Source organism: Puma concolor, chromosome F2, assembly GCF_028749965.1.
Source record: "Puma concolor isolate L17-30 chromosome F2, mPumCon1.1.hap2, whole genome shotgun sequence".
Classification (NCBI taxonomy): Eukaryota; Metazoa; Chordata; class Mammalia; order Carnivora; family Felidae; genus Puma; species Puma concolor.
In genome coordinates, this window is record NC_141684.1 from 71,758,372 (window position 1) to 71,786,299 (window position 27,928).

The window sequence follows — 27,928 nt, forward strand, 5'->3', positions numbered from 1 at the left end:
CACAGGGGCAAAAACCTTTGCTTATTTAGGTAGCATGATTTTGAGATCTCCGGCTTGAACTGTGTGACCTTGTGCAAGATATTTAATCTCTTCTAAGTCAATTTCATCTTCCATACAATGGGAATAATAATAGCCTCTATGTCATAGAGTGGTTACGAGGAAGAAGTGCAGTAATGCGTGTGAAGGGCTCAGAGACGGTCTGACACACAAGCAACAATGAAGTGTTTGAATAAAGGCAGTACAATAAGCAGTGACAGTTGTTCAGGGGTTAAGAGGTTGAACATTTGAGGTCAAAAGTTGATAAGAATGATTAAAATCCTAATCCCAAACGTTTATTTGGAAAGGCGCATAACCTCGTCCGCTCCCTCCTGGGGCAGCCTGATCAGGCTACAGAGGTCTAAGTATATCATAGTCATCTTAGGCAACAAAAACAAAAACCCAAGGAGACCAGTAAGAAAGGCTTATTGTAATAGGCTTCAAACCAGTGGAGGATCTTCATGCTTTAAAGAACGTAAAGTGGTCCAGGGAGTCTGGGTGGCTCAGTTGGTTAAGGGTCCGACTCCTGGTTTCGGCTCGGGTCACGATCTCACGGTTTGTGAGTTCCAGCACCGCATCAGGCTCCACGTTGACAGCACAGAGCCTGCCTGGGATTCTCTCTCTCCTTCTCTCTCTCTCTCTGCCCCTCGTCTGCTCTGTCTCTTAAAATAAACTTAAAAAAAAAAAAAAAAGAATGTTAAGTGCTCCTTCTATAGACTTTGAGATACTTTTGAATAAGTTTTCTTTTTTTTTTTAATTTTTTTTTTCAACTTTTATTTATTTTTTTTGGGACAGAGAGAGACAGAGCATGAATGGGGGAGGGGCAGAGAGAGAGGGAGACACAGAATCGGAAACAGGCTCCAGGCTCTGAGCCATCAGCCCAGAGCCTGACGCGGGGCTCGAACTCACGGACCGCGAGATCGTGACCTGGCTGAAGTCGGACGCTTAACCGACTGCGCCACCCAGGCGCCCCTTGAATAAGTTTTCTATACCAACCCACTTACACCAAAACTTTGGCAAACTAGCCTCACTGCTGGAAGTTAGATCAGAAAGTAACCTTTTCCCTAAGTCAGCCTGGCTTTGGAGGTGGATTCCTATTTTACATGAGAAGATGCGGGCTATTTTCAAGGTAGGCAGCTGGCTTGTTCAGTGGAAACAAAACATCACGTGACTCGTAGGCGTCATTTCTTAGAAGGCAAAAGTGACCGCAGTGGTCATTGCCGGAGACCTCCAGGTCCCTACCTGATTCTTATGCGGTCCCATTAAAGCTGACTCCACACCCAGCCTCAGGGGCGGAGCTTGTGACCCAGGCCTAAACCATCAGCATGTCTCATTTCCTGTCCACTGACTTTCATGGATCGTGCGTGACCTAGTCAGAGCCAAATGAGATGCAGTGACATTTTCCCTGAATCTTTTGGGAAAGAGACTCTCACTCATAACCTCTGACCTAAAACATAGGAGAATGAATCAGGCTAGCAGGTAGGTACCTTTCTGGTACCCATAAAACTGAAAGCTGAAGTCAACCTAAAGGAAGCCAGAACAAAGAAATGGAGATTAAAAAACTAAGCAGGTGCTACCGATCTGCTTGAGTCCCGAATAGAGTTAAACCTGAAGTCAGCGCTTTCAGCTTCTGAATCACTAATTTCCCTTTCTAAGCTAGTTTGGGTTGGGCTTTTCTGTAACTGCAACTAAATAATCCCAACTGGCCTTCATCAAAGCCACTCTTTCCAAACAGAAGCTCCATACTGTGATTCCCTAAAAAAGATAACCGGTTTCTCTAGAGAACTCATATATGAATGAATCAGGGCATATTCAAGAGAGTAAGTGTCTGGGTAAGAAAATCTCCCCTTTGGGGACGCCTGTGGTTCGTGTTTCTGTGTGGGCCAGGAAACTCCTATAAATTTCACCTGTTGACACATTTTCTTTGCAAGCATTTTGCTATTTCAGGGGGAGGAGCCGGAAATAGAGGTGGAGAAGGGAAAGCATGAGGCAAAATATGAATGATTATGCAGGAAGCAATATAGCTGATGGCCTTTCAGCAAAGGGCTGGCATGTGGGTACCTGCGGTATGAATTCATGGTGGAGGAACTAATCAGGCAACGTTATCTGATCTGGAACAACAAGAAAAAGAAAGAGCCTCTTTCCTTTGGTTTGATGTGTCTGAAAGCCTTTACCAAGGTGACAGGCTGGTAACGGAAGTATCCCACCAGAAACTTTGCCTTTGGACTGTACTGAAGTGCGGACCTGGGATCTGGGTTGTTTTCCAGGGACCGTCTGTCATTTCATTTTCAGAACGAAGCTGGAGTTTTGTTCTATAAAAACAGGGCAGGTTCTGGATTGAAACCAAGAGTCGAACATGCTGATGCTTGAAGATAGAGAAGCACGGAGTTGCACAAATTCTTCTGAGTAATAGAGGCTGGTCTCAAGCCTGGGGCTGAGGAGGCTGTGGGAGCAGAACCAGAGTCCGTGAGGTTATTTCTTCCACGAAAAGAAAAAAACCCATAGCAGCTATCTGAGTAATCTAAATCCAAAGCCGCTCCCAGGGAAGGCAGCAGAGCTTTGCAGGAAAGGGCGTAAGAATTCGGTAGCAGGACTAGTTACATAATTTCTTCCCATCCCTAACTGGCTCTGGGGCCATAGACAAGTTAGTTTTCCTTCCTGAATCTGTTTCCTCGTCTATAAACTTCAGTTAGATTCTTGAGAGAAGCAAGTTAGTTGAATTACATCAAAAGTCCATGGCGGAGTGGGGGCGGGGAGTGGCGGGGGACCTGGGTGGCTCAGTCTGTTGAGCATCTGACTATGGCTCAGGTTCAGGTTGTGATCTCAGGGTTCGTGAGTTTAAGCCCTGCATCGGGCTCTCAACTCTCAGGGAGGAGCCTGCTTCAGATCCTCTGTCTCCTTCTCTCTCTGTCCCCTCCCCTGTTCGCTCACTCACGGGCTCTCTCGCTCTCTCTCTCTCTAAAATAAATAAACATTAAAAAAAATGTTTTTGAAGGAGTCCCTTAAAAATTCAAATAAATGGTAATTGTCCAATGTCACTGAACCCAGGGAGACTTACAATGAACATGGGGCAGCAGGCACCTAGACGTGGAGACCTTGTTCTCATTTGGCAGGCAGAGGGGCCAACGTCTCATTTTAATGTGATTTTTTTGCAGAGTATCAGTAGAAAAACACCAAGTTGAAGCCAAATTTCTGCGCTTCTGTAGATTCTTCTAAGCTCAGCAAAATTCTGACCCTAAACTGCAGAAAAGCCAACTCTACAATTTCAGACTGGGTAGGCATGAACTAAAAGATTTTCATCAGGCCGTCTGTTTCTCAAGAGCAAGATTTGAATCTCATTCCTCTTTTTAGGCAAGATGCATCACATGGTGCCTTAGTTATTGCTCAAGGAATTTTTATTCTCTTGTCTAGAAAAATGAATTCATCCTCCGGACAGCCAAACTGAACTGCTGTTGGAATGTGCTCGAAGTAGGAAGGAAGGGAGAAGGTGTACCTTTCTTGGGATATTAGCTAGGGTAAGGTTAAGCTGCTAAGGGGTAACAAAGAAACCCCAAAATTCAATGACTTAAACGTAGAGAGAAGTTTCTTTCTCTACCATGCAACGCTTCAAAGGGGAGTGAACCTGCTGCACAGGTCTTTCTGAAATCCCCAGGGCACTGTCCTCACCAACATGATCAAAGCTGGATCAGTGGCTTGAGAACATAAAAGACAGCCTGGAGAAGCACACGCAGAAGTAGCACGCTTCACTTCTACTCATGTTCCATGAGCAAGAACTCAAGTCACATGGCCGTATCCAGCAAGAAGAGAGGCTATAGAACGATTGCACATTCATTGTTAAGAGGATTAAAGATGAGTCAATGATATTTTCAAAGAATATATCAGATAAAGGTCTTGCATAAGAATAAGTAAAGAACTCTCAGGGGCACCTGGGTGGCTCAGTCCCTTGAGCGTCCGACTTCGGCTCAGGTCATGATCTCGCGGTCCGTGAGTTCGAGCCCCGCATCGGGCTCCGTGCTGACAGCTCAGAGTCTGGAGCCTGTTTCAGATTCTGCGTCTCCCTCTCTCTCTGCCCTTCCCCTGCTCATGCTCTGTCTCTTTCTCTCTCAAAAAGAAATAAACATTAAAAAATAATAATAAAAAATAAACTCTCAACACTCAATAATTAGAAAACTCACAGCTCAAAAACAATGAATGCAAGACTTAAACAGCCACTAAATAATATAAACAGATGGCAAACGAGCCCACAAAAACACGTTGAACATCAAGAGTCATTAGGAACATACAGGATACAGCACATCTGTTAGATGGGCTGAAGTCACAAAGATAGACTTTATGAATTGCTGGTGAAGACACAGAGAAACTAGAACCCTCATACATTGCTAGCATAGGAATCCAAAATGGTACAGTGTGTGAGGTTCTTCCAACATTAAATGTATACCTACCTCGGGCCCCAGTCTTTCTGTCCCCAGGTATGTACCTAATAATAATAACAACAAACAACAACAAAAGCATATGTCTCTACTCAGATTTACACACAAATGTTCATTGCAGCTTTATTTGTAATATCCAAAACCTGGGAACCACCAAATGCCCATCAAAAGTTGGACAGATAAACAAATTTTATAACATTCATCTGATGAAATACAACTCAGCAATAAAAAGGAATGGACTCTTGAAAGACACACAGGTGGCATGGATGAGTCTCAAAATAATTATACTGAGTGAAGAAAGGCAAACCAAAAAAAAAAAAAAAAAAAAGCATACATGCTGCATGATTCCGTGTATATAAAATTCTAGAAAATGCAAACTAACTTATTGTAATAAAAAAGAAGATCAATGGTCATCTGGGGAAGAGAAAGGGGCAGAGAAGGGGAAATTACAAAGTGGTACAGAGAAACTTTTTGGTGTCTGTATCCTGACTGTGATGATGTTCTCATGGGGGAGAGATATGTCAAAAGTAATAACTTGTACGCTTATGCAACTTATTGTATGTGCGATATACACATACATATGCAACTTATTGTATGTCAGTTCTCCCACAATTTAAAAAGTATATGCCTTTTATTTATTTTTTTTTTTAACACGTATTTATTTTTGAGACAGAGCATGAATGGGGGAGGGTCAGAGAGAGAGGGAGACACAGAATCTGAAGCGGGCTCCAGGCTCTGAGCCATCAGCCCAGAGCCTGACAGGGGGCTCGAACTTGCGGACCGCGAGATCATGACCTGAGCCGAAGTCGGAAGCTTAACTGACTGAGCCACCCAGGTGCCCCAATGTTTATTTATTTTTGAGACAGAGAGAGACAGAGCATGAACAGGGGAGGGTCAGAGAGAGGGAGACACAGAATCCGAAACAGGCTCCAGGCTCCGAGCCATCAGCACAGAGCCCGACGCGGGGCTCGAACTCACGGACCGCGAGATCATGACCTGAGCTGAAGTCGGACGCTTAACCGACTGAGCCACCCAGGCGCCCCAATTCTTTTATTTTTAAGGATAGTTATAAAAATGGAATTTGGTGGTCAGTCAGAAGTCTCCTCCACATACAGTTTCTTTGTGTTACTTTGACATTAAGTTCTGGGAGATTTGGATGAGAGGAAGAAGGACTATGAAAGGAAGACTCCTCTTGAGAAGTAAGGCTTAAGAGAACCGTCTGCAGCTGTGGCCCCAGCTTTTGGCTCACGTGCTTCTCCAGCACCAGCCAAGCTCCCAACTCTGGTCCCAATCCCTTACAGCGGACACACCCCATTCCGAACCGTCCCATTAAAATCCCCACCCACTACCAATCCACAGCACCAACCACCGGGAACTTTGGCCTCCAACCTCAGCCCTGCCTGCCAGACCACACCTTGCACGTAAGCCCTCCTGGCACTTCAGTTCACGTCCACCGGCCAAGTTTTTAGCTAGGTCGATGCTGACCTGGCCCACTGGGTCATTTCACTTTCCCCGACCTTTCCAACAGAGGGAGAAAAGCTATCGTATCTGCATCACACTGAAAACTGGCTGAAGACGTTTCCCCCGAACTTCAGGTAGCATCAGTGGGACTTTCTCTCCCAAACCCCTTCAGAAGGAATTTTCAAGTCTAATCCCTTTTGCAGCGGTGTGCTCCTTGCCGACAGCACTGCGCATTCATTGGGGCGATACTCTGGAATCTTCCTATGTGAAAGACCGAAATAGATAAACGCATCATAAAGGAATTCTAGAGGGCTTGGGCGGGATGATTCTAAGAATTTTATCCGTCCACTTCAAGAAATTTCTTCTGTTGAGCTTTCGGATTACTACGGAAACAACCAAGGCTTTTGCCGATTTATCCCAGAATATCATCCTTGTTGGGGCACAGTTGTGCAGTGGTATTGTCACTGCAAAGGGGTTTTTGTTTGTTTGCTTGTTTGTTTCGTTTTTTGCTCTGAATGGCTCAAAGTGGGATACCGGAACTAAGTTAGAAATAAGCCTGTATAAGAATGAGCAGATTTAAGGATTATAATTGGTTCTCATAAGCTCAATTCAGGAGACCTGGGGGAAGTGATCTTCATCTTCCAACATGTACTAAGGCATAGCCTGAGAGAGAGAGAGAGAGAGAGAGAGAGAGAGAGAGAGAGAGAGAGACAGGGAGGGTTAGTTGAGTTGATCAGTGGAAACGGGGCCAACTAGAGTAGATACTGATGAATCAAGGAAATGCATGAGAGAAAAGACAAAACATAGAAAACGCCAGAGGTTAGCTAAATTGAATTTGGGGACAATGAGATCAGGGCTCTCCTGTTGACCGAAAGCCTTACCTCTTGGGTTCATTGGAGCAGGATTTGCAAAAAACAAACTGCAGAAAAGCCTTTTCTTTAGCCAGAATTCTTAGTAGGCAGTCATGTGGGGGTAATGGCTCCCTTGTCTGCTCCCACTCCCTCCTCGCGTCCAGCCCCTCTGACTTCTGCCTGAACGGAGAGCTCGGTGAAGTCAGTGGGGTCGGGGAGAGGGAGCCTCACTCGTAGTGGCACCTCTGTTCTGACAAAGGCCCTGGTGTCTTACCTTTCCCTGCATGGAAGGAGGCAGGAAGGGAGCTGGGAGTGATTGATGTCAGGCACTGTGCTAGGTGATTTCTCCTTCAACAGCTAACTTAACTCTTAAAATGCCCCCATGCGATGGGAATTATCAACCCCACTTTCACAGAATAAGGAGCCGAGGAGAATAATCTACACGATATTAAGCCTCAGGAAGGTTGAGGACGTTGCAGTAACTTCATAGCTACTCTGCGGTGCACTGGAGATTTGTTTCCACATCGGCCCCACTGTGGGAGCTGACTCCTCAGTGGTTTTGAACCCTATTGTACAAGGTCCAATGTCCTGAATTATGACAGTCAGGTACTTGGTGATAAATGACATCCAGGTCTCGCAGGACGAAGGAGAGGAAAGGAGAGACCTTGATTCTGTCTGCCTCAGCTCACTAGCACATTCTGGTGTGGAGCCTTCCATTTTCAGGTGATTCACAAGAAAACAAGGTCAAGTCTACTTCTTTTGCTATAGACTCTTTTCTTTTTGTAGTTTTTTGAGATGTTCTTGTAGACCGAGAGTTTAACATGTTTAATTCCAGCCTAGAAGCCAATGAAATAAAAATAGCAAAGCAAAACTGACTGGCAAATAAAGGAAATTAATCTAATAACAGATTTTGTTCAGTCTCTTGGGGCCTGCCCTGACGAGTATTCCCAAATACTTTTGGAGTGAGAGCATGGCCACTGCCAGAGTAAAAAGCCTCTCGATTACGGCTGCAGCAGGCAGAAACTATTATATGTATACACAACACTGGCACACAGCTAAACTACACTTCCCAGCCTCCCTTGCAAGGAGGTCCAGCATCAGTCCTGCTCTGGTCAGTGGAAAATGAGCAGAATTGATATGCACCAACCCCACGTCATAAAACCATGTGCAATTTTCCATGTGCTTTTCTCTTCCTAGCTGGCTGGCATGTGTCAACTCTGGGGACCACCTTGGGAGCCACAAGATGCAAGAAGCCCGGGCACTTGAATCACACCAAGGAGGAGAGCTGTCCAGCCAGAAGTATCAGCCTTGGACCGTTACAGATCAAGATAGAACCTTTGAGTATGTAAAGCTGCTACGATGTGGGGATCTTCCTGTGAGAGCAGCCAGCACTCTCTTAGCCAATTTTCCAGAGCTTTGGTTCTGCTCACCCTCCCAGAGAGCGTGATGTGAACCCCAAAGCACCAGACCCAGGAGAATGAAAAGGAGGCTTCCAGAGAGGCAAGCCTACCTACTTCTGAGCCTTCAGGACTTTTCTTTCCTGCAATTTGTGTTCCACCTCCAGGAAGTGTGGAGGGATCTTGGAAACCATTTTCTTTATATGACTTAGAGAGCAGAATTCAGTTGTGGCACCAAGAACATACTTCACTGAAGGGTAAACTCATAAAGTGAAACATTTGTTTTCAGACTGATTGTGGGAAGAGACCAAAGTAATTAGCCAAAAAGAGTGAACGATAGGATTTTTATGTAGTTTTGTTGCTGTAAGTAAGTAGGCAAAACAACCATTGCCTGCCAGAAATCTTCAAAAGCTTGATTTTGTGACTACAGAAGAGGTATGTGTGCCCGGAATCAACTGTTTGGGTGCAACGTGACTTTTTTTTTTTGAGGTGGGAGGGGAGGAGGGCGAGCAGAGAGGGAGAGAGAGAATCTCAAGCAGGCCCCATGCTCAGGTTGGAGCCCAGCACAGGGCCAACCCCACACCACGACCCTGGGATCATGACCTGAGCCCAAGTCAAGACTCAGATGCTCCACGACTGAGCCATCCAGGCGCCCCAACAATGTGACGGTTTAAAGTGCTTGACAGTGTTTAAAACACTTTTTCCTTTAAACACATTTAAATTCACCCTTCCCTCAAATGGGTTTAGTCCGGTAAACACTACCTGTAATTATCTGAGCAACAAGCCGGTTTCATTTCGGCTCCTGTCAAATACTACACATTTCCAACGTGTGGCATTACACTTAGGAGGTTTATGAATTGGTATCCTTCGTAATCCATGACGGGGGTGAGGTATGTGATTGGAAGGAGGTCTCAACCATCGTTAGGTGATGAAAGGGTTGGTGTGAAAGGTATGTCTTTTCCAAGAATGGAGGAAATCCCTGAAAGAGAAGCAAGCAATGAGGTGCCAACTCGGGACGAAAGGATTTATACCCTTCGGTGCAGAGCCACTGCAGGGCTCTCAACGCTTGACCGGTTTGCATCGCGTAGGCAACCGGGGATTGTCACTGAAGCATAATTTCTCTTTGTCAGGATGCAGAAAGTGAAGATCAGGGCTCTCCCCAGGTAGACTCATGCACCTGCCGAAGGACAGGAAAGCAATGAGACGATCTGAGTACCCTGCCTGCACACAGACCCAGAAGACGTGTGAAAACAAATAGCTTCCCTCTCAGCACGCTGGGAAGACACCCGAAGGTGGCACACTGGACCTTCAGAGCCAAAAGCCAGCATAAGAGGACCTGTGCTCTTCAAGAGCACATAAGAGGACCTCTGCTCCAGGTGTCTTTAAGACGCTGCCATTTGTGTGCAGCTGGCCCTTTAAAAAGAGCTCGAGGCCAGAGAAACCTCATCCAGCAGAATTATTCAGTTTGTTTTAGCAACTGCTTCCCGAGCCCCCGTCTCCCATTACTTCATCTGCATTCCCCAGATGCTGACCCTGTCCCCTCTAAGCCCACAGCATTCCCCCCACCCCCGCCCCGCGGAGGCTTTCATAATCTCCTAGGGGATACTCCCAGTACTGAGCCCTGGCAGCCCCACAGGATGCCACCTCTCAGGTCACGGGTGGAACCTGACGCCCTTCCCCAGCTTCTCTCGCTGCAATCCTACCTGCCCCAGATTTCAGGCCTGCGTCAGAGGCTGCTACCGGAGGAGGTAGGGAGGTGACCCTGTTTGGTCCTGCCCAGGCTGAACTCCTCCGGGCAATTTCAGACAGCTGTCCAGGTGTTGCTTAGTAAGGTTGCATTTAGAGGACTGTCCAGCAAGGACTGCCAGGGTCTCCGAGCAGTGGCTCCGAGCCCTGTCTCGTCAGTCTTTGCTGGACGGATGAGTCAGCAACGTGTCCCTCTTCACACTCTCCCCCACCAGTGAGTAGCGCACTTCGGGGACGTCTTCCCGGATTAGTTAGAGCACTTTTGGAGGCAAGAGACAGAGGGCGGGTTCAAACCAGCTTAAAATAGTTTATTGGCTAAGAAGTGAAATGGAATCCAAAGGAGTAGCCGGACTTGGGCAGAGCTACGTCCAGAAGTGGTTCAAACGCTATTGTTGGGGACCTCTCTCTCTCTCCACCTTACAAAGAGTGAATCCACTGGGGCACCTGGGTGGCTCAGTCGGGTAAGTGTCCGACTTCGGCTCAGGTCATGCGCTCCAGGTCTGTGAGTTCGAGCCCTGCGTGGGGTTCTGTGCTGACGGCTCCGAGCCTGGAGCCGGCTCCGGATTCTGTGTCTCCCTCTCTCTCTGCCCCTCCCTCTCTCTCTCTCTCAAAATAATAAGTAAACATTAAAAAATAGTTTTTTAAATAAAAAATAAAAACAAAGAGTGACTCCACTCCACAAGCAGGATATCTGTGAGGGGCCGACACTTAGCAACACAGGGGAGGGAGCCAACGTATCCTGACAGCTCGGGGAGAAAATGTCTGCAAAGAAGCCCCACTGGCCCCCTCCAGGTCACGTGCTCATCTCTGAACCAATCACTGTGATCAGGCAGGCCCGGGCCCACAGGCCCACCCCCGCGGCTAAGGTAGGGGCCGGGAGCTGCCATCGAAGCACATTGAAGGGTTTTCTCTGCAGAAAACGGGGCTCAACACTAGCCTCCACTTTGCCATGACTAGTCGTTTTCACACCTTGCCTTGGTTGCCATGGATAACCGCTCCTTCCCCCTTGACACGCTGTGTCTGATGTCCAGCACAGCCCATGCTCCTCGTTTTCCTTTTCACTGGGCCTTTTCTCCGCAGCCTTTTCCTGGCTTTCCTCATCTCCCTGGTCTCCTCGTGCTGCAGCCCTGAAACTCAGGACTGACCTCTTTGTCTCTGCTGCCTTCCGTGTGCACTCCAGTGGTAACCTCATTCAAGCCTGCGGCCTTATATGGCATCTGTTCACTGTGGGCACCAGATTTGTATCCGACTGCTGTCCTCTCCCGAGCCCCAGACTCCATTTGGAGTCCTCCCCCACGAGGGTGACCAACAGGCATCTCCAAGAAACACTTCCAGCACTGAGCTCTTGGTCGGCACCCCCAAACTGCTCTGCGACCCCTTCTCCTTGCCCTTAACGATGAATCGCTCCATTCGTACATGATCACAGTTGCCCCCAGATGGGTGCCTGTCCTTGCCTCGTGGCTCCTGCAGTGTTCACGCAGCTCAGCGGTCAGAGTGAGCCTGTGAACGTAACCAATGACTTCCTCCAGGTAAGATCCTGAAGTGACTCTCAGCTCACCCAAAGTAAAACTCTTAAGAGTGGCCTGCAAAGCCCTACCTCCCCACACACCCCTCCCCGTTGCCTTCCTGACAGTGGACGGCCTTCCCCCCACTCCATCGGTTCCAGCCTCATCAACTTCCTTGCCATTCTTCTCATTCACCAAACACAATTACACCTCAGGGCCTTTGCACTTATCGTTCCCTCTGTCTGGAGTCCTCTTTCCCCAGATACCTACACGGCTCCCTTCTTCATATCCATCAGATTTTTAATTAAATATCTCTTCTCCATGAACCCTTCACTGACCACCCCGATCTAGAACCGCAAACCCCTTCCTGACTGGCACTTCTTGTCTTTCCTCACTGCCTTGTTTTGTCTCCGTTGTAGTGATTATATTCTAACACACTCATTTTTTTTTAATATATTTTAACTTATTTAGTTGGTTCGATTTTTTCGCTTATTTATTTTAGTCCTTGTCTGTCTCCCCAGCACTAGACTCTGCTGGGGGAGGTGATTTTGTCTGTGTGCCCGGGGCTATGTCCCCACCACCTAGTGCTGGTATGATAAGCCGTCAACAATTTGATGAGTGAGTGAAACAGAGTGACTTTCTCAGTCCTTCAGTCTGGCCCCCACCGGGGCCACCCTCTGGTCTCACCCTCTGGGTGTCCTTTGCCAACAGTCTGTACGTGGAGACCAGGAGGCAGCACAGACTCACTGCCCGGGTGGAGGCAAGATGCCAGCATGCGGCCAAGAAGGGTGAGGCCAGAGCCCAGGGGGCAGGTGGGAGGGTTGGAGAGCAGGGAAGATGTGGGTGGGCTGTAACATTCCGCTCGTGGGACGGGGCCCACTGATGGCTAGACAGGGCCGGGCGGCGGAGGCTGCAGTAGCCGGTGGGAAGCTGCGAGGCCTCAGTCCTTTGTTCGGCCGGTACACGGAGGATGCCAGGTCCGGGCAGGGCAGACGAGGGGGGAGAAACCATGAGACACACTGAGGTCAAAGTGGATAAGAGCCAGAACACAATGTCCAGCAAACCCGGCCATGGAGGCAGGCAATCTGTCATCCTTTCCAGTCAGGGCTGATGGGAGCTCTTGGAAGATGCCAGGCTCTCCCTGCAGGGCCGCGCCTTCTCTCACCTTAAAGGCTCAGCTCCTCATTTCTTTCCTGTGACAGGCTGCACCTCTTCAGGCAGAACCCCTGGTCTGGAGACCCCGTAAGGGTCGCCTCCACTGGCCTGGCCCACACCGGCGACAATGCACCACGCTGCCTCCCCCAGCTATAAGGCAGGCCACCAGCTTCCAGGCTCCCCAGCACCCGAAGCAATTTTTTTTTAGCATGATAGAATTTAAAGGCACCTTAGAGACCTTCCAAGTCCAGTATCCTCATTTTATCAGTGGGAAACCTGAGGCCCAGGAGGCCCAGGGGATCGAGTCAGCTGGCAAGGGCAGCGCCCGGGGAGGATGGCCGGCCGAGGGCTCCTTTGCCAGCAGTCTCCATCCCCGAGGATGGGCTGAGCCCAGGCCAGGCCTGGTTGCTTTACCTGGGAACTAGAAGCTCGCTAATGCTCCAGGAATTTGCCGCGTGGTGAGTGCAGGAGTGCGGCTGACCGCAGAGGAGGGTGTTTATACCACCCTCTGGCTGTTCCCTCCATTCCCCATTTCGTGATGGGATCGGGTGAGGTCACTCCTCTGCCTGATGAAAATCTCTGGCCCTCGCCAAGCTGCTGTGCTCTCTAAGCTCATTATCTGACTGGCTCATACTTTCCCAGGGGTTGCAAAGGAGGAGGAAAGGTAATTAAGTGTTTTGCCTAAATGGCCTTTTCAGTTGACAGAAATAGCTGCCCAGGGATGCGGCGGACGCTCCTTCCCAATTCTCTCCCTGCAACTGGCGGGCGGCAGGCCGAGCACAGGCACCCAGGGCCAGGGAGGGAACCAAGGACAGTGCAAAGGCCAGACGGCCCAAGGCCGCTGCTTCCCCCACGTAATCACTAAAGTGGATCCTCTGCAGGCTGATAATGGAGAAGAGTAAAATAAGCCCAGGTCGGCCTTCTCCCCTCGTGCAGGGAAAGCCTCCGATTCCTGTGCACGTGTGACCTAGGGTGCCATGTGTGATCAAGCAGGGTTCTCTCTGGCCTCCCATGGCCCTCTGTTGGACCAGCATACTGTGTCCAAGTCTATTCGGTGACGTTTAATGTCCCTTTACAGCACGGAGCAGTCACTACTGCTGAGAGAATGTGTTCTCTGGGGAGAAATGATCCTACCATATGGAGCTCTTGTAGGTGGGGGACGCAGGCAAAGTTCAAGGGTGCATCTCCCCGAGACTCCTTGAATAAAAACGTCAGTCATCCGTGTCCTCAGACAAACGGACAAAAATCACGTTTCCACATAAAGAAGAATTTGGAGGGGCGCCTGGGTGGCGCAGTCGGTTAAGCGTCCGACTTCAGCCAGGTCACGATCTCGCGTTCCGTGAGTTCGAGCCCCGCGTCGGGCTCTGGGCTGATGGCTCAGAGCCTGGAGCCTGTTTCCGATTCTGTGTCTCCCTCTCTCTCTGCCCCTCCCCCGTTCATGCTCTGTCTCTCTCTGTCCCAAAAATAAATAAACGTTGAAAAAAAAAATTAAAAAAAAAAATAATAAAAAAAAAAGAAGAATTTGGATGCAAAGAGGGTCATTATGAAAACACACAAGGAAAGAAAGAAAGGGCAGGTGGAAGCAGAAAAAAATAAAAACAAGAATGTGACTTTCTGATGTCGGAAACCACTGATAGGGCTGCGAGGAGCTGCTTCACTCAGACCACAAGGAGTTAAGTCTTAGCAAGCAGCACCTACTGATAAGTCCAGGGCACATTCAGCATTATTGTGTTAAAGAGAATAGCAGTCTTATTACAACAGAGAGTTCCATATACATTAGTGCCCACACAGTGTCACCTGGCTGTGAATTCAGCAGGATTTTGTTCACAGAATAATACAGATTTACCATTGTTCCAGGTTAGAAATACACATTCATTAATAGACACAGTATCTCTGGCACGTCTATGCGACGCAAAGTCCCAAAAAAGGCTCATTATGGAATATGGCCCCACAGCCAATAATGGCAGTCATTATGACAGTGTGCATTAATATCAAAGGATCTGTGATTCTTTTTACATTTTTCCCCCCTCGTATCATCAGTGGTTCTCTAAATTGTGCATCTCTCTTGGCGTGATCAGGTGTCCTCGTAGCCTCTATCCGTATGCAAAATTTCACTGCAAGTTGTTAAAAATTGCAGAAGACATGCCTAATTGAATGTTGGTTAGCTACCATTTTGTTTCAAATTGACCCTCAAATTGAGTCGAGGTGACTCTACTCTCATTTAGTGGTATTTAGCCCAAATCAAATCAATCAGGTGCTTCAGAATTTATACGGAAGACAAAATCTTTCCTTTCTGACATGGTTTGGGGTGGCCACCAAAACTGGGGAAAGGAGAGAAATTGACACATACAAGAAAGCTCAGTGGGAGAAAAAAAAATGACTGCCAAATTTGTGTTTATTACTATAGAAATTCCTAATCTTACCCACATCCAGTTTTCCCTTCCTCTTGTAGGTGGGCGATGTGATAAGCCCTAGCACGTGAAACAACAATAGAAATTGATGGTTGTTTCCGGGCCCGGGTTATAGGAGAGTATATGACACCCATACCCTTTCTGTTCCTCTTCTGCAATATTCTTGTAAAAATTCAGCGAGCCATATATTTCAGAGTGCTTTTCTGTGCATGCATTGTGCATTGATTAAAAAAACCGTAAAAATGAGAGGTGATCCTGAGTAAATTTTGCCCTCCATGGTACCCTTCACTTCTAAAAATTCTGCTTTCTGGTGGCTCCATTCACCAACATTCTTATTTTTGTTGATGGGATAATGAGCAGAATGTCTTCTCCCCAGGCCCAAGGGCCAATGGAGGGAGAAGATCAGAGCCTCATCAGAGTTTCAGGTGTTTGGGATTTATTGAGGAAGTGCCTTACAGAAAAAACTGGTGAGGGAGGGGGTGAAGGATGGCTGGGGTTGGGGTAGAGTTGAGCAAGGCTGTTATCTCAGGACAGTCTGTCCTTGACCTAATCTGTGGTAGGGGGTGAAGGGAGCTCCAGAGCATAAACAGAACTGCAGAATTATCGCTTCCCACATGATGCAAAAGATCTTGCCTTTCATACCCCCTTTTTCAGTTAACCATTGCCTGTGGGCTCCCCCATCCTGGGAGTCAGTGAAAATTTTCTTGGCAAGGCTGTCCCCATCAGTGGAGGGAAATGTTTTAGAGAAAGGGACAACTGATACCCATGAGCCACTGACCTACAGCAGTGGGGCATTCGGCCCAGGACAGTGGATCTGAGCACGGCAGCACAGAACATACTACAGTCCACCCCTTTCAGTATTCACTTCCACTTGCTTCTCACAGCAGTGCACTCCATCCAGGCATGGATTTTTCAGGATTTGTGTCACAATTCCTAAGGAAACTTACAAGAGGATTGTTGGTGGAATGAGTTACAGCCCCCATGGCTGCAGCTGGTCCCAGGGCCATACTTAATCACCACCGTTGCCCTTCTCTAGCACCCATTGTAGATTCCCCTCACATTTGGGTAGCACTTCTGTGGTTCTAGCTGATTTTCATGCAGGATCTAAGTTCTTCTGAACATGCCTTAATCGGGCCATGTTTCCTCTACTTGCCCAATTGCGATTTAAACTGAGCCTGAAAGCACCAAGAGTCACCACAAGGGGATCATCAAAATGACAAACACGTGGTGCCCACTTCTCTGCATGTACCGGCAGTCCCTCGTGACAGTCAGAATCAGTTGTTCCTCCTCGTGTGGTGCATTTTTCCTTGCCCAGTTGTCTATTGTCATAAGGAGACCATGTGACCAGAGAGGCAGCTATAGCTTTACCAGGACCCTTACTGTGTTTCTTGGTGTTAGCAGCCACCTCTAAAAAGTCAGGGTATCTAAAATTGTGTAGATAGGATTCTAGCTCAGATCAAGTCAGTGATGATGATGGAAATGATGATGAACAAAGCCTGTCTATTTCCTGGTGCCATGCTTTTACCTCTTACAGATATAGCATGTAAAATAGCATTAGTCTAAAAAGTCTCCTGGATCTTGAAATAGTGCCTTAACTCACACAGGGTGTCACCTCCAAGCTGGTGACTCAGCAGCTTTATTGAAAGCCTCTTCCACTGTTCTATCAGGTTGGCAACTTCTGAATGGTGTGGTATGGGGTAGAATCAGTGATCCCATGGTCATGTGCCCCTGCCTCACCTCCTTTGCCATAAAGTGAGTCTTTGATCTAAAGAGATGCTGTGGCAATCCCATGTCAGTGAATCAGACTCTGCTTGAGCCCTTGCAGAGTGTATTGGCCAAGATCTTGTGGGCAGAAAAGACAAATACATATCCAGAGTATGTGTCAGTCTTAGTGAGCATGAATCTCTGCTTTATCTAGGATGAGAGGGGACTTATATAATAGCCTTACCACAATGCCTTTCTGGTCTGCTGAAGGAACTCAGATTTGACTTTCAATAGCAGCAGTAGCTAGATCCGCGTCGGTGAGAGCAAATCCATGCTGTTGGGCTCATGTATAGTCTCCATCTCTGCCTTCAGAATTGTTCCATTCATGAACCCATTGCAAGGGCAGAGGCTGACATCAACTTCCAACTCATCCTATTTGTTTGTTTGTGTGGCACTTCTGCTACAGTAGGTCTTGGTGTGTGGTCATGTACAATACATGGAGATCTGGGCCACCAACTTATTTGTGTCCTATGACCTGCTCAAGCCGAGCCCAGGATGTACCACTTCCATTCTATAATGGTTTGCTGCTGGGCCTGTTTGACCTTATATCTTGGTTGGGCTGATAGAACCCAGGTCATGTTAGGTAGTTTGGCATGTGCTCAATTGATATCTACTCCATATTGAGATGTTCTTTCTCTACCAGTACCCAATAACAAATCAAGAGATATTTTTCAAATGATGTATGATACTCTGCTACAGGCAGTAGGGCTTGCTCCAGAACCCTGGAAGTCTGTGCTGGAATTTTCCTTTGGGGGCTTGGAAAAGCCTCCAATCAGCAGCCCTTTCTAACCAGATACCTGTATGACCATGAAGTCTGCTGGATCATATATTCCAAACAGCGGGACTGCTTTTACTATAAGGACTTTTCTTGTTCTGGGTCCAATGCAAAACTAGCAACCTTCCATGTCACTTAATTAGTTAGAGAAATATTCTCAAGTATATAATATACTGCTCTCAAAACCCAAATGGTTGGGGTGCCTGGGTGGCTCAGTAGGTTGAATGTCTGACTCTTGGTTTCAGCTCAGGTCATGCTCTCACAGTTCATGGGATCAAGCCCTGCATCGGGCTCTGTGCTGACAGTGCAAAGCCTGCTTGGGATTCTCTCTCTCTCTCCCTCTCCCTCTGCTCCACTTCCACTCTCTCTCTCCCGCTCTCAAAATAAATAAGTAAATAAATAAGCTTTAAAAAATTAAAAAACAAAAAAAACAAAAGGTTTAACAATGGTCTTCCTTCTTTCTTAGCAGCAGTGGGTTCAAGGCACCCACTTTTCCCTTACTTTGTCCTTATTAAGAACAAGTTACCTGTTTCTTACTTTGGGGAGCCTATCCTGGCACACCCCAACCCACTGGACACCTATCATCTTCAATAGGTGGGTGCGATGGGTCCCTGAATCTCTGTAGGGTTTAGTTCTTACCCTCTGGAGAATTTATCTTTCCAAGGTATTCAAAGTACTTGTCATAGTGGATCAATATTCTTCAGAATGTCCAGCCGATCCGGATCTTTCAGACTATATTATGACAGAGTGCAAGAGAATCAATATATCCTTCAGACTAGATCGTGATTGTATACTGTTGTCCCTCCCATTTGAAGGCTAACTGCTACCCTTCCTCTTTCCTTATAGAAAAGAATGCACCATGAGATGGACCAGAGCTATCAGTCCCATAAAGGCAGGAATCAACACTAACTCAGACCTGTAACCAACAGCCTGTGATCAAGCTGGGTATAACCTATTCCTGAAAGTAAATTGCTTTAGGTTCCTTTAAGGAAGTACTGAGAAATCACTACTTTATATATTTGCCTCTGTGTTGCAGAATCCATTCTTAAGAGACTTGATCTTCAATCACTGGGCGTCTCAGAACTGGCTCCAGCTTGGAACTTGGGCAACTGATCATGAGTTTCAACTGGGACCTCAGGTTTCTGTTCTCTTCTTCGTCCTCATTCTCTTATGATGTCATTATTTATCAACTACTGGATAACTTATGATGGGTGCTAGATGTTGGAGATGTAGGGGTAAAAAAGATACAGCCCACAGCCTTCTGGAACTTTTCCCTTCCAACTTCTTTTGATTACTTTCTCTTAACCACATAGGCTAAAAGAACCCAATATGTAGATAGAGAATGTTGTGGATTCTTAACAGCTAACATATTTGAAAGTCAAAATGACAATAGTTAGAAAGGTTAATATTGAGTAATTACTAAAGTACTTTCCCTATATTATTTGACTTAATCCTGAAAATCTTATAAGAGAGATTTCCTTACTTTATGGGTGGGGAAACTCATACTTACAGAAGTATCCAAGGCTCAACCTGTCTCCCTAAAGCTGTTTATGATCAAATGAAAACAAAAAAAGAGATTCCAGCTAGTTGTAATTTGGATCAAAGGAAGGCAAATTCCCCAAAACTCTTAATTCACCCATCCAAACAAGTTTTTTTCCTCTTATGATTCAAGCCAACCTGGGAATGGCAAGAGGTTCAAAATTCAAGAGAGTGTCACCTAATTCAAACATTTTTCCCCGGGGAAACACGTACCACGTACTAAGCCCTAAAGAAAAAGAAAAAATAAAAACCCCACCATACTGTACTGAGGGAGCTCAAAGCCTGTTGAGATAAACTTGTACATACTGAACAAGTAATGAACCACAGAAGGCTCAAAGATCTTGTTGCACACTGTCTTAACCCCGTTGGGAATCATGACAACACTTCAGTAGGTTTTGACTGGCATTTTAAAAATTAAATACAACATAATTAAAGAGAACAGTATTAAGGAGAAAATACTAGGTTGCATCTCTTAAAGGAAGGATACATATTGTTTTTGTGGAGTTTTATTACTTTGTAATATTTTTTAACGTTTATTTATTATTGAGAGACAGAGAGAGTCAGAGCATGAGCAGGGGAGGGGCAGAGGGAGAGAATCCCAAGCAGGCTCCACACTGTCAGCGCAGAGCCTGATACGGGGCTCGAACCCACCAACTGTGAGGTCATGACCTGAGCTGAAATCAAAAGTCAGTCGCTTAATCAACCGAGCCACCCAAGCGCCCCTACAACTGCCATTTTTTTATTCCCACTGGCCACCATTCTGATTGACTATACAAAAGTCCGGAACTTCTTCCTTAGCAATCCATTCTGCAGCATAAAGTCTCCTGGCTTGAGAATTATTCCCATAGGGGTCAAAAAGGTATAAAATGAAAAAGAGGAAGTGTCCAGGCTTTCAAAGCATTTTTTATCCAGAAAGTGCTCTATATGAGTCGTCCTTCATATTGAGACAGCACTCCTCTTCCCAAACAGTTCCGAGACCCTCACCCTACTTACCATCGCCTCCTGTTTGGGAAGCACCAGCAAGGATCCTTGTTATGGATTCCTCAAGGCCCCAAGTCCTGAGATGAGGCTGGGTTAAGTACAGCCTGGAGAAGAAGGATATTCATGCTTCTCACCACCCCAAGAAGCTGCAATTCCAGTCACAAAGCATGTCCAGAGCAGGTGGATTTATGCTCGGCTCATAAACTAAAACGCTGAACTGCTGGAATGTTAGGAACTCAGGTCACACTGAGCAACTAGAAACACGGTCAGAACCGATCTGAAGAAGGGGCGTTGGAAAAACAGTTCCGGAGTCTGGCCCAGAACTTGTTTGTGCTGTGTCCTCACCCAGAAGTTTCTCTTCCCCGCCCCCCACTCCACACCAGCCTGGCCTCTCATTCTCAGGCCTCAGTGAAATGTCACCTTGTCAGAAAGCCCTTCTCTGACCACCCTGCCTGAGTCACGTCGCCCAATCGATGCTTTCTCAGTGCATCCTCCTCTTCCCCTTCACAGCACTGATCGCAGTGAATAATTATATGCTGATCAGTATGTTCGGTTGTTTAATATCTCCCTCCCCAGGTGACTGGAAACTCTGTGACAGCCTGTGGGTTCACCCTGGACACCTGGCACTCAGAAGATAGTGGATGTTTATTGAAGGAGTCAATGAGTTCCGTTTATGAAATTGTAATTTTGTTCCCTGTTACTGGCCATTAAGCAATTGGTTTGCTTTTGAATTACTATTACCAAAGTATCAAATGTATATCTACATCTACATCTACATCTATATACTCCTGTTTATAGCAGCATTATTTGCAATAGCCAAAAGGTGGAAGTGACCCACCAGTGTCGACCCACCAGTGAACACCACTGACAGATGAATGGATAAAATTACGGTTGTACAAACAATGGAATATCATCAACCTGAAAGGGAAAGACCATGTGACATGTCCTTGGATAACCTTGAGCACATTTGGATGGGCCAAATAGGACAAATATCGTCCTATTCCACCTGATACGAGGCACTTATATTCATAGAGACAGCGAGGGGGAGTGAAGAATGGGGATTCGGTGTTTCAGTTTCAGTTTGGGAAGATGAGAAAGTTCTGGAGACGGATGATGGTGATGGTTGCACCGTAACGTGAATGTGTTTAATGCCACTGAACATCACACTTAAAAATGGTTGAGATGGTTAAATTTTGCGTTATGTGTATTTTACCATAGTTCTAAAAACTAAAATTAAAAAATACATCAAAAAGTGTTAAGTGTTTATTACTCGTGGATGCTTTGGGTATTGTGGAAAAACAGAGTGTATTCTATGTAAACGTTAATGTATAAGTACTGAGAATGTTGGTCACATACTGAATGAAAGTTTTGTATTCTGGCTGATTTGGGTGGAGGTTTCCTCTCTTCCCTTGTCCGATCGGGGAGGCTCTCCATATAGCCACCGTGTGTGACGTACTACATACTGACCACAGACCACACACGACACATGGCAGTATTTAGAAATACACGCTGACTGGATGGCTGGCGGAACGGCAGGACGCACGCGGGTACGGACAGGTGGGTAAAGAGAAGGGAGTCCGTGATAAAAGACATTGTTCGAAAGCGTGCTAAGGAAGCTAACATTCATGTCCCAGATTCTGGTAGGATTATTTCCTGAAACCGCTTCGATCCCATTTTCTGGTGAGAGGATTTAACAACGACTATTTTCAAATAATCAAGTTTGGGGGAAATCTTAAATAAGAAAGGTCGAATTTTCTCTTGTATTTATTTCTGAAAGAGGAATCACACATGATTATCATTGTCACATTTGACAGAAAAACTAACTGGGGCAGGGAGAACCCAGTACCGTGCTTAAGAGCGCGTGGCGAGGAAGTAAGGGAGCAGGGGCACGAGCGGGATTCCACGTTGTTAGCCAGTGAGTTCTACAGCTCGCTGGAAGGGAAGGGAAGTACAGGGGAGGGGAGGGGAGGGGAGGGGAGGGGAGGGGAGGGAAGGGAAGGGAAGGGCTTTCTAATTCATCTTCTTAGAATTGAAAAGCCAAGTCATATTCAACTATTGGTCTATTTGAATGCTCATGTTTGAATACAGACAACAACTCGGAGACAGGCTTCTGCGTCTTCTTCCAGGCCAAGCCCGAGTCTTGCCAAACGAAGTGTCCTCTGGTTTCCCCAGCCGCTGCCCCTCTGCAGCTGAGAGCCCGGCCAGAGGTGCCACGACACACGCTGCCTCACTCACTCTTCCTGTAACAGGGGATCACTTCCCTTAACACTCCACGGTTTCCAGAAGGCTGCATTGTTCCCGAGTCCCATTTTGGAGTTCCAAAAGACCTCATTTCCTCTGGTTGTTCTTTGGCCTTCCCCGGTAGGTGGGAACCAAACTCTTCCATTCTCCTCTGCTCTGTTCACCGTCTCCTAAAGAGCCTTAGAAATGGTACTTAAGGTCCTGAGACACCAATGTCCTCAATACAAGCTTTACCACTACGGGAGCGCCAGCTGCGTGTGGGTGTGTTGTGTGCTGTGAGGGACGGGGCAGGGGTGGAGGTGGCCACGAGGAGGGAAGTCCCGAGAGGGAGGAGCGGTACAAAAAAAAAAAAAGTCCCTGGTGACTGTGTCTAGACAATGTCACCTTCCCCTTAAAAGAATTCATGGGGGGGCGGGCGCCTGGGTGGCTCAGTCAATCAAGCATCCGACTTCAATTCAGGTCACGACCTCACGGTTTGTGGCTTTGAGCCCTGCATCAGGTTTTCTGCCGTCAGCACAGAGCCCGCTTGGGATCCTCTGTCTCCCTCTCTCTCTCCGCCCCTCCCTTGCTTGTGCACACGCGTGAGTGTGCTCTCTCTCTCTCAAACATAAATAAACAAAAAAAAAAAAAGCATTCATCAGGTGCACCCGTGAGCGCCATTGAACTGAAATCTGTTCCAAGAAATAAGTTGCCTTATTGGTATCGTGAAACCAGTTTATACGTAAGGGTAACATTTGAAAAACAAAAACAAAAAACAGGGGAGCCTGGGTGGCTCAGTCAGTTAAGCTTCCAACTTCAGCTCAGGTCACCATCTCGCGGTCCGTGAGTTCAAGCCCCGCGTCGGGCTCTGGGCTGATGGCTCAGAGCCTGGAGCCTGCTTCCGATTCTGTGTCTCCCTCTCTCTCTGCCCCTCCCCTGTTCATGCTCTGTCTCTCTCTGTCTCAAAAATAAATAAATGTTAAAAAAAAAAATTAAAAAAAAAAGTCTTCATAAAAAGAAAACATTTCAGTGACTGCTTAAGGTCCATCCTGATTCCAGTCCCAGTTAATAATGACTACTGCATCATTATATAAAAAGAATGAAATGAATCCTGTGAAGGTGGTATAATTTGAAATTCCTTGGGAAGTCCTCTTTCTCACACACTCCTAAATAATCTTTTGCCACTTATGCAAGGACCCTAACGGTCCATCAACATAGATTAATTCCTTTGAACTCATTTAAAATGAAAATTCTCGGGGTGTGGGGTAGCTCAGTCAGTTAAGCATCTGACTTCAGCTCAGGTCATGATCTCGTGGTCCGTGAGTTCGAGCCCCACATCGGGCTCTGGGCTGATGGCTCGGAGCCTGGAGCCTGCTTCCGATTCTGTGTCTCCCTCTCTCTCTGCCCCTCTCCCATTCATGCTCTGTCTCTCTGTCTCAAAAATAAATAAATAAATAAATAAATAAATAAATAAATAAATAATTTTTAAAAAACACAATAATTTTAAAAGAAGAAAAAGAATCTGAGGGGGGCACTTTACTCTCTTTGAGATGTAATTTGTCACCATGGCTGGGGCGTCTGCTTCGTCTTGATGCTTTCACCAAGTCCAAGGAAGGTTTCCCATGCCTAAGAGAGATGGTACCGTGTCACTCCGGGCACATACCTGTGGCCCTGTGCTCATAGCGTACCCTAACCAGACCTTCCTTTTTCCCTTTTCTGAACTCTGGCCGTCCCCTGACAACACGGACCGGCTCTTGGTGACGGGGAGACAGGTCGGGCATCGGGGGACCTGCCACAAGGAAGCCGGAGCCACTGTACCAATTTGTCTTCAGGATCAGCTTCAAAGCACAGGCAAGCTCTCTGCTCTTACAGAGCAGAGTTGTTACTCTTACAACTTTTAAAAAGAGTAAAACAAAAAAACCTAGAACTTCAGACTGGCAACAGCAAACAATAGAAGGAAATGATGAAGACACTGTGACTTTTGAGCTCTAGGGAACGGGACAGCTTTAGCCACAGAGGAATTTCAGACTCTCCCCCTCCTCCACGCCACAATCTTATCAAGGTCAAGGTAGGAAACCGAAAGCTGCAGTTTTCCCTTCAAAAGAAAACACTGAAGACCAAGAAGTCCAGGGGCTTTATTTTTGCTGGATGCAATTTGCATCTCTACTTTCAACCTTCAAAATAAACAAATGTCAAGATATTATTCGCAAAGTCAGACAACGATAAACGAACTTAAGATACATGTTCAAATGATATGCTCAATGCTTTCCTTCAACTTCTAGACTCCCTTTCCGATGAAGTATCTCTGAACCTAAAGTACTAGGGTCCAATGATTTGTCTGCAAAAGTGGACTATATCTACCGGCCAAAACATCTGGAAGCTCAGGGAAAGTTGTGTATGTATCATATCTTTATCCAATGTATCTTGAGTTTGGGGACCTCTTGGATTTTTCTCTCTTTTTCTCAAGTCCTCTGCTTCTTTTATCCAACCACCAGATGGGTTTTCCCTCAGGAACCATGGACTACAGCACGGAATACAACTGGAACAACTGAAAATAAAGTCGCACTCAAAGTTATACCTGACGCTGGCCGCTGCGTGATGTGCAAGCTCCCTAAACGTCCTAAGAGAGAGCAACTGTTAGACAACTGACAAAACTTCTTAACCAATGATTCTTGGTGTCGCAAATGTTGAAAGGTCATTCCCGGTTTCTCAGGCTCCAAGTAAAGGATTGCTGGTTTTTGAGGCCTGGAGCTGTGGACCGGGGCTCCAAACTCTGCCCTTGAACTTGGGAATGACAGAGGAGACCTTGCAGAGCTGACCCAGCCCGAGGAGCACTGAAGGGACTGCTTCTCCATCTCAGGGACCCCACGTCTCTCAGACAGAGGTTATTTGCAGGGGGGTGTTGTTCACTCCTGAGCTTCAACTCAGGTCATTTGTTCCATGACCTGGTTCATGTGTCAAGGTCGGCCCAGCCCTGATGTATAGCAGAAAATACAGCTCTCTTTCAGCAGCCTGAGGGAGCTCCTCACTTGAGCATTAAGCAGGGGCACAGAATCCACTGGAGGCAGAAATGACACCAAGGCTGAGTGGTCTCACCTGAGCTGCTCTCTCTCTCTCGCTTTTTATCTTCACCCCCACCTAAGGTTTTCAACCAGAAACTCTTAGAATGTTCCAGATGTTGGCTGGACTGAGGACAGCTCCCCCAGGAGTTCCACAAGTGCCTGGAGGCAGGGGGAGTGAGGAAGGATGGACCCACACTCACCCCTCTCGGGTTTCCTGAAGAAATCCCTCTCGGGTTTCCTTCCTCACCCAGTAAAGAGATCTGTAAGACAGGCTCCCCGTTCTGGGAAGCCCTCTCTGCTCTTGGTTCTCTCCCAGGCTCCTCCCCAGCCATCCACTCGTCCTCCCCTCTCTGAGGTGTGCCTCAGGAAGCTCTCACTTGGTCAAACCCAAGTTCCCATATAAAGGAGAGAAGACAGGAGCTCATTCTGTTGCTCAGAGACACACAGCAACGGCACGACCCACGCGTGGTTCTGGATGATTCTTCTGATACACGCCCCACTGGGGGCGTGGATACTTCCCCACTCTCCACACCGGGCTCGGCCCTGTGACTTGCTCTGGGCCATGGAGTGTTAGCCCACACAGTGCAAGCAAAGATTCTGTGACTGCCTTGCTCTCTTGCGCTCCCGCCATTGTCACGAGAAGGACAAGCCAGGGCTGGCCCAGAAGGAGGCTCAAGGACACCAGAGCCAGAACCATTTCCAGCGGGAGCTCAGGCCCTCACACTCGTAAGAACTAGTAAAGCACTGTTGTTTTAAGTTCTTGAGTTTGGGGGAACTTTGTGGGCTAGCGGTTTGAGACAATAACTAACGGATACATCCTTTTGGGTTTTCCCGTCTGGGCCTGCAAACTTCTTGCACCGCAATTTTCCTTAAGAATAGAAGAGGCTTTAGAGACATTTATACGAGAAATAAATAGCTTTTCACTCATTCTCAGCCCTTCCTCTGTGGTCTCGCCTTCCCATGTCACACGACGGACTCGTAAACGGCAGAGGGGCTTACGCACAAAAAGGAGCAACCCTCTGGCTGCCTTCACTCTTGTCCCGCTTTTCTTTAGAGGCGGGAGGCCTGCCATCTGTCCCTCAATCCCTCAAGACCTAATTGGTGATTGACGTCTCCTGTCGATAGCCATCAGCCCTTCGGTCAGCACCATTTTACTGCTGGACTGCATCACACGAATTACCCACACGGGGTGACAGGAAGTCGCTTCAGAAGGAGATCCTGACCCCACGGAGGGGCTATGGAAGACAAGGTCTCGAGACCCTAGAGGAGCCACAGCCCGTCACCAAGCTGGTTCCATCCTCTTCGGGTTTACTCTTCGCCTGGGAAAATCGCCCGTTAGGCGCTTAATGATGAAGACCACGAGGCAGAAGTGCTGTAACACAGGACTCAGCACCCCCACCTGTTTTGCCACCCTGGACGTCCTCCCGGCCCCCAGGGTACAAGCTGTCCTCTTGGGAAGGAAGCAGGCCTTCCTGATAGCATCACCGCGTTGTCATCCTCGACGTCACACGCACGTCCTGGGCTTGGGCTCTGCTTTCTGGGCCAGCTATTTCTGGCTGAGTTGCACAACCGGCTCTCATACCTCGCTCTCTCCCCGACACACAGTATCTCTGAACCTGTGTCAAGATCAGGTGTCTTTGTCTGAAAACCAAAACCTCCCACTGCTCCTTGCCTCCGTATTTTATCTTATTTTGTCTCCTTGGCTCCTTCCACCCAAGCCCAGGAGACGCTCCGCCTTCGATCTTCTCTATCACGAAATCTTAACTTTGCATCTTCCCCCCCCACTGTCCGCCTTCGTTTAGAACACATGCCAATTAGTGTTTTCTTGCTTCACCTGCATTTCGCTCCTCCTGAAAACCCACCTGTTTCTAAAAAGGATTTCAGCGGGAAAAGCCACGAATCACCTTGTCCCCATTTTGTACTGGATTATTTGTGTCACTCACGCTGTTAGATTTCACGTTCCTCAGTGGCCAGGCACTGTGCAATCGCTTCGGTTTGTTTCCTCTGCTGTGTGGTTCTATGTCCATTTACTACTCCAAACAGAAAATAATGAGAGCGCAACCGTGTAAAACCCCAAGGAATAAAATGGTGATTTTCTTAATAGGTACAGAGAAGAATTGGGACATCGTGGATTGTTTTGGTGGCTTTCACCCTCGAAAGTGCCACAGAAGCTGCCCCTTTAGCACTTTGCTCTGGACGAGTCCTAGTGTGGAGCTGGATGGAGCTGGGGGGGGGGGGGGTTGGGGGTTGGGAGGGCAGGGAACCCGGAAGAGGGTGGCCTCTGGGTGGGGAAGGGTCCATCCCTGGAAAGATGGTACCAGAAGTCCATGCTAACAGCCCAGGAAATGCATACTAAGTGTGGTGTGGGCTCCCGGTGACCAGGCTTCCCACCAGGACAGTATGTCAAGGGGGGCAAGGCCAGTGTGCATCATCTGTCTCCCTTCCCGTGACCCTTCTGCCCCTACTCCCACCCCTCACCTCCCGAGCTATTTGTCTTCAGCCTGAGGGCTGGCTGCCCAAGCACACTGCCCGGTTTCTCCATGCAATTCTGTTCTTGCGGAATCTTTCCTTCCTTCATCTCGTTGACATCCATTT

General features: G+C 47.4%; 3 long non-coding RNA genes across 3 annotated transcripts; 1 reads left to right on the plus strand and 2 right to left on the minus strand.

Moving 5' to 3' along the window:
- Positions 1-200: 200 nt before the first annotated feature.
- LOC147572099 (uncharacterized) lies at positions 201-2,283 on the minus strand. Its single transcript, XR_015246836.1, has 2 exons — positions 2,098-2,283; positions 201-709 (listed from the first exon to the last, which is right to left on the minus strand). It is a non-coding gene; the product is annotated as an uncharacterized LOC147572099 (long non-coding RNA).
- A 6,219-nt stretch (positions 2,284-8,502) lies between these two features.
- On the minus strand, positions 8,503-10,161 carry LOC147572100 (uncharacterized). The gene is made up of 2 exons (XR_015246618.1): positions 9,879-10,161; positions 8,503-9,352 (listed from the first exon to the last, which is right to left on the minus strand). It is a non-coding gene; the product is annotated as an uncharacterized LOC147572100 (long non-coding RNA).
- LOC147572101 (uncharacterized) lies at positions 10,108-21,216 on the plus strand. Its single transcript, XR_015246617.1, has 4 exons — positions 10,108-10,382; positions 18,378-18,476; positions 18,568-18,669; positions 20,628-21,216. It is a non-coding gene; the product is annotated as an uncharacterized LOC147572101 (long non-coding RNA).
- The last annotated feature ends 6,712 nt before the right edge of the window (positions 21,217-27,928 follow it).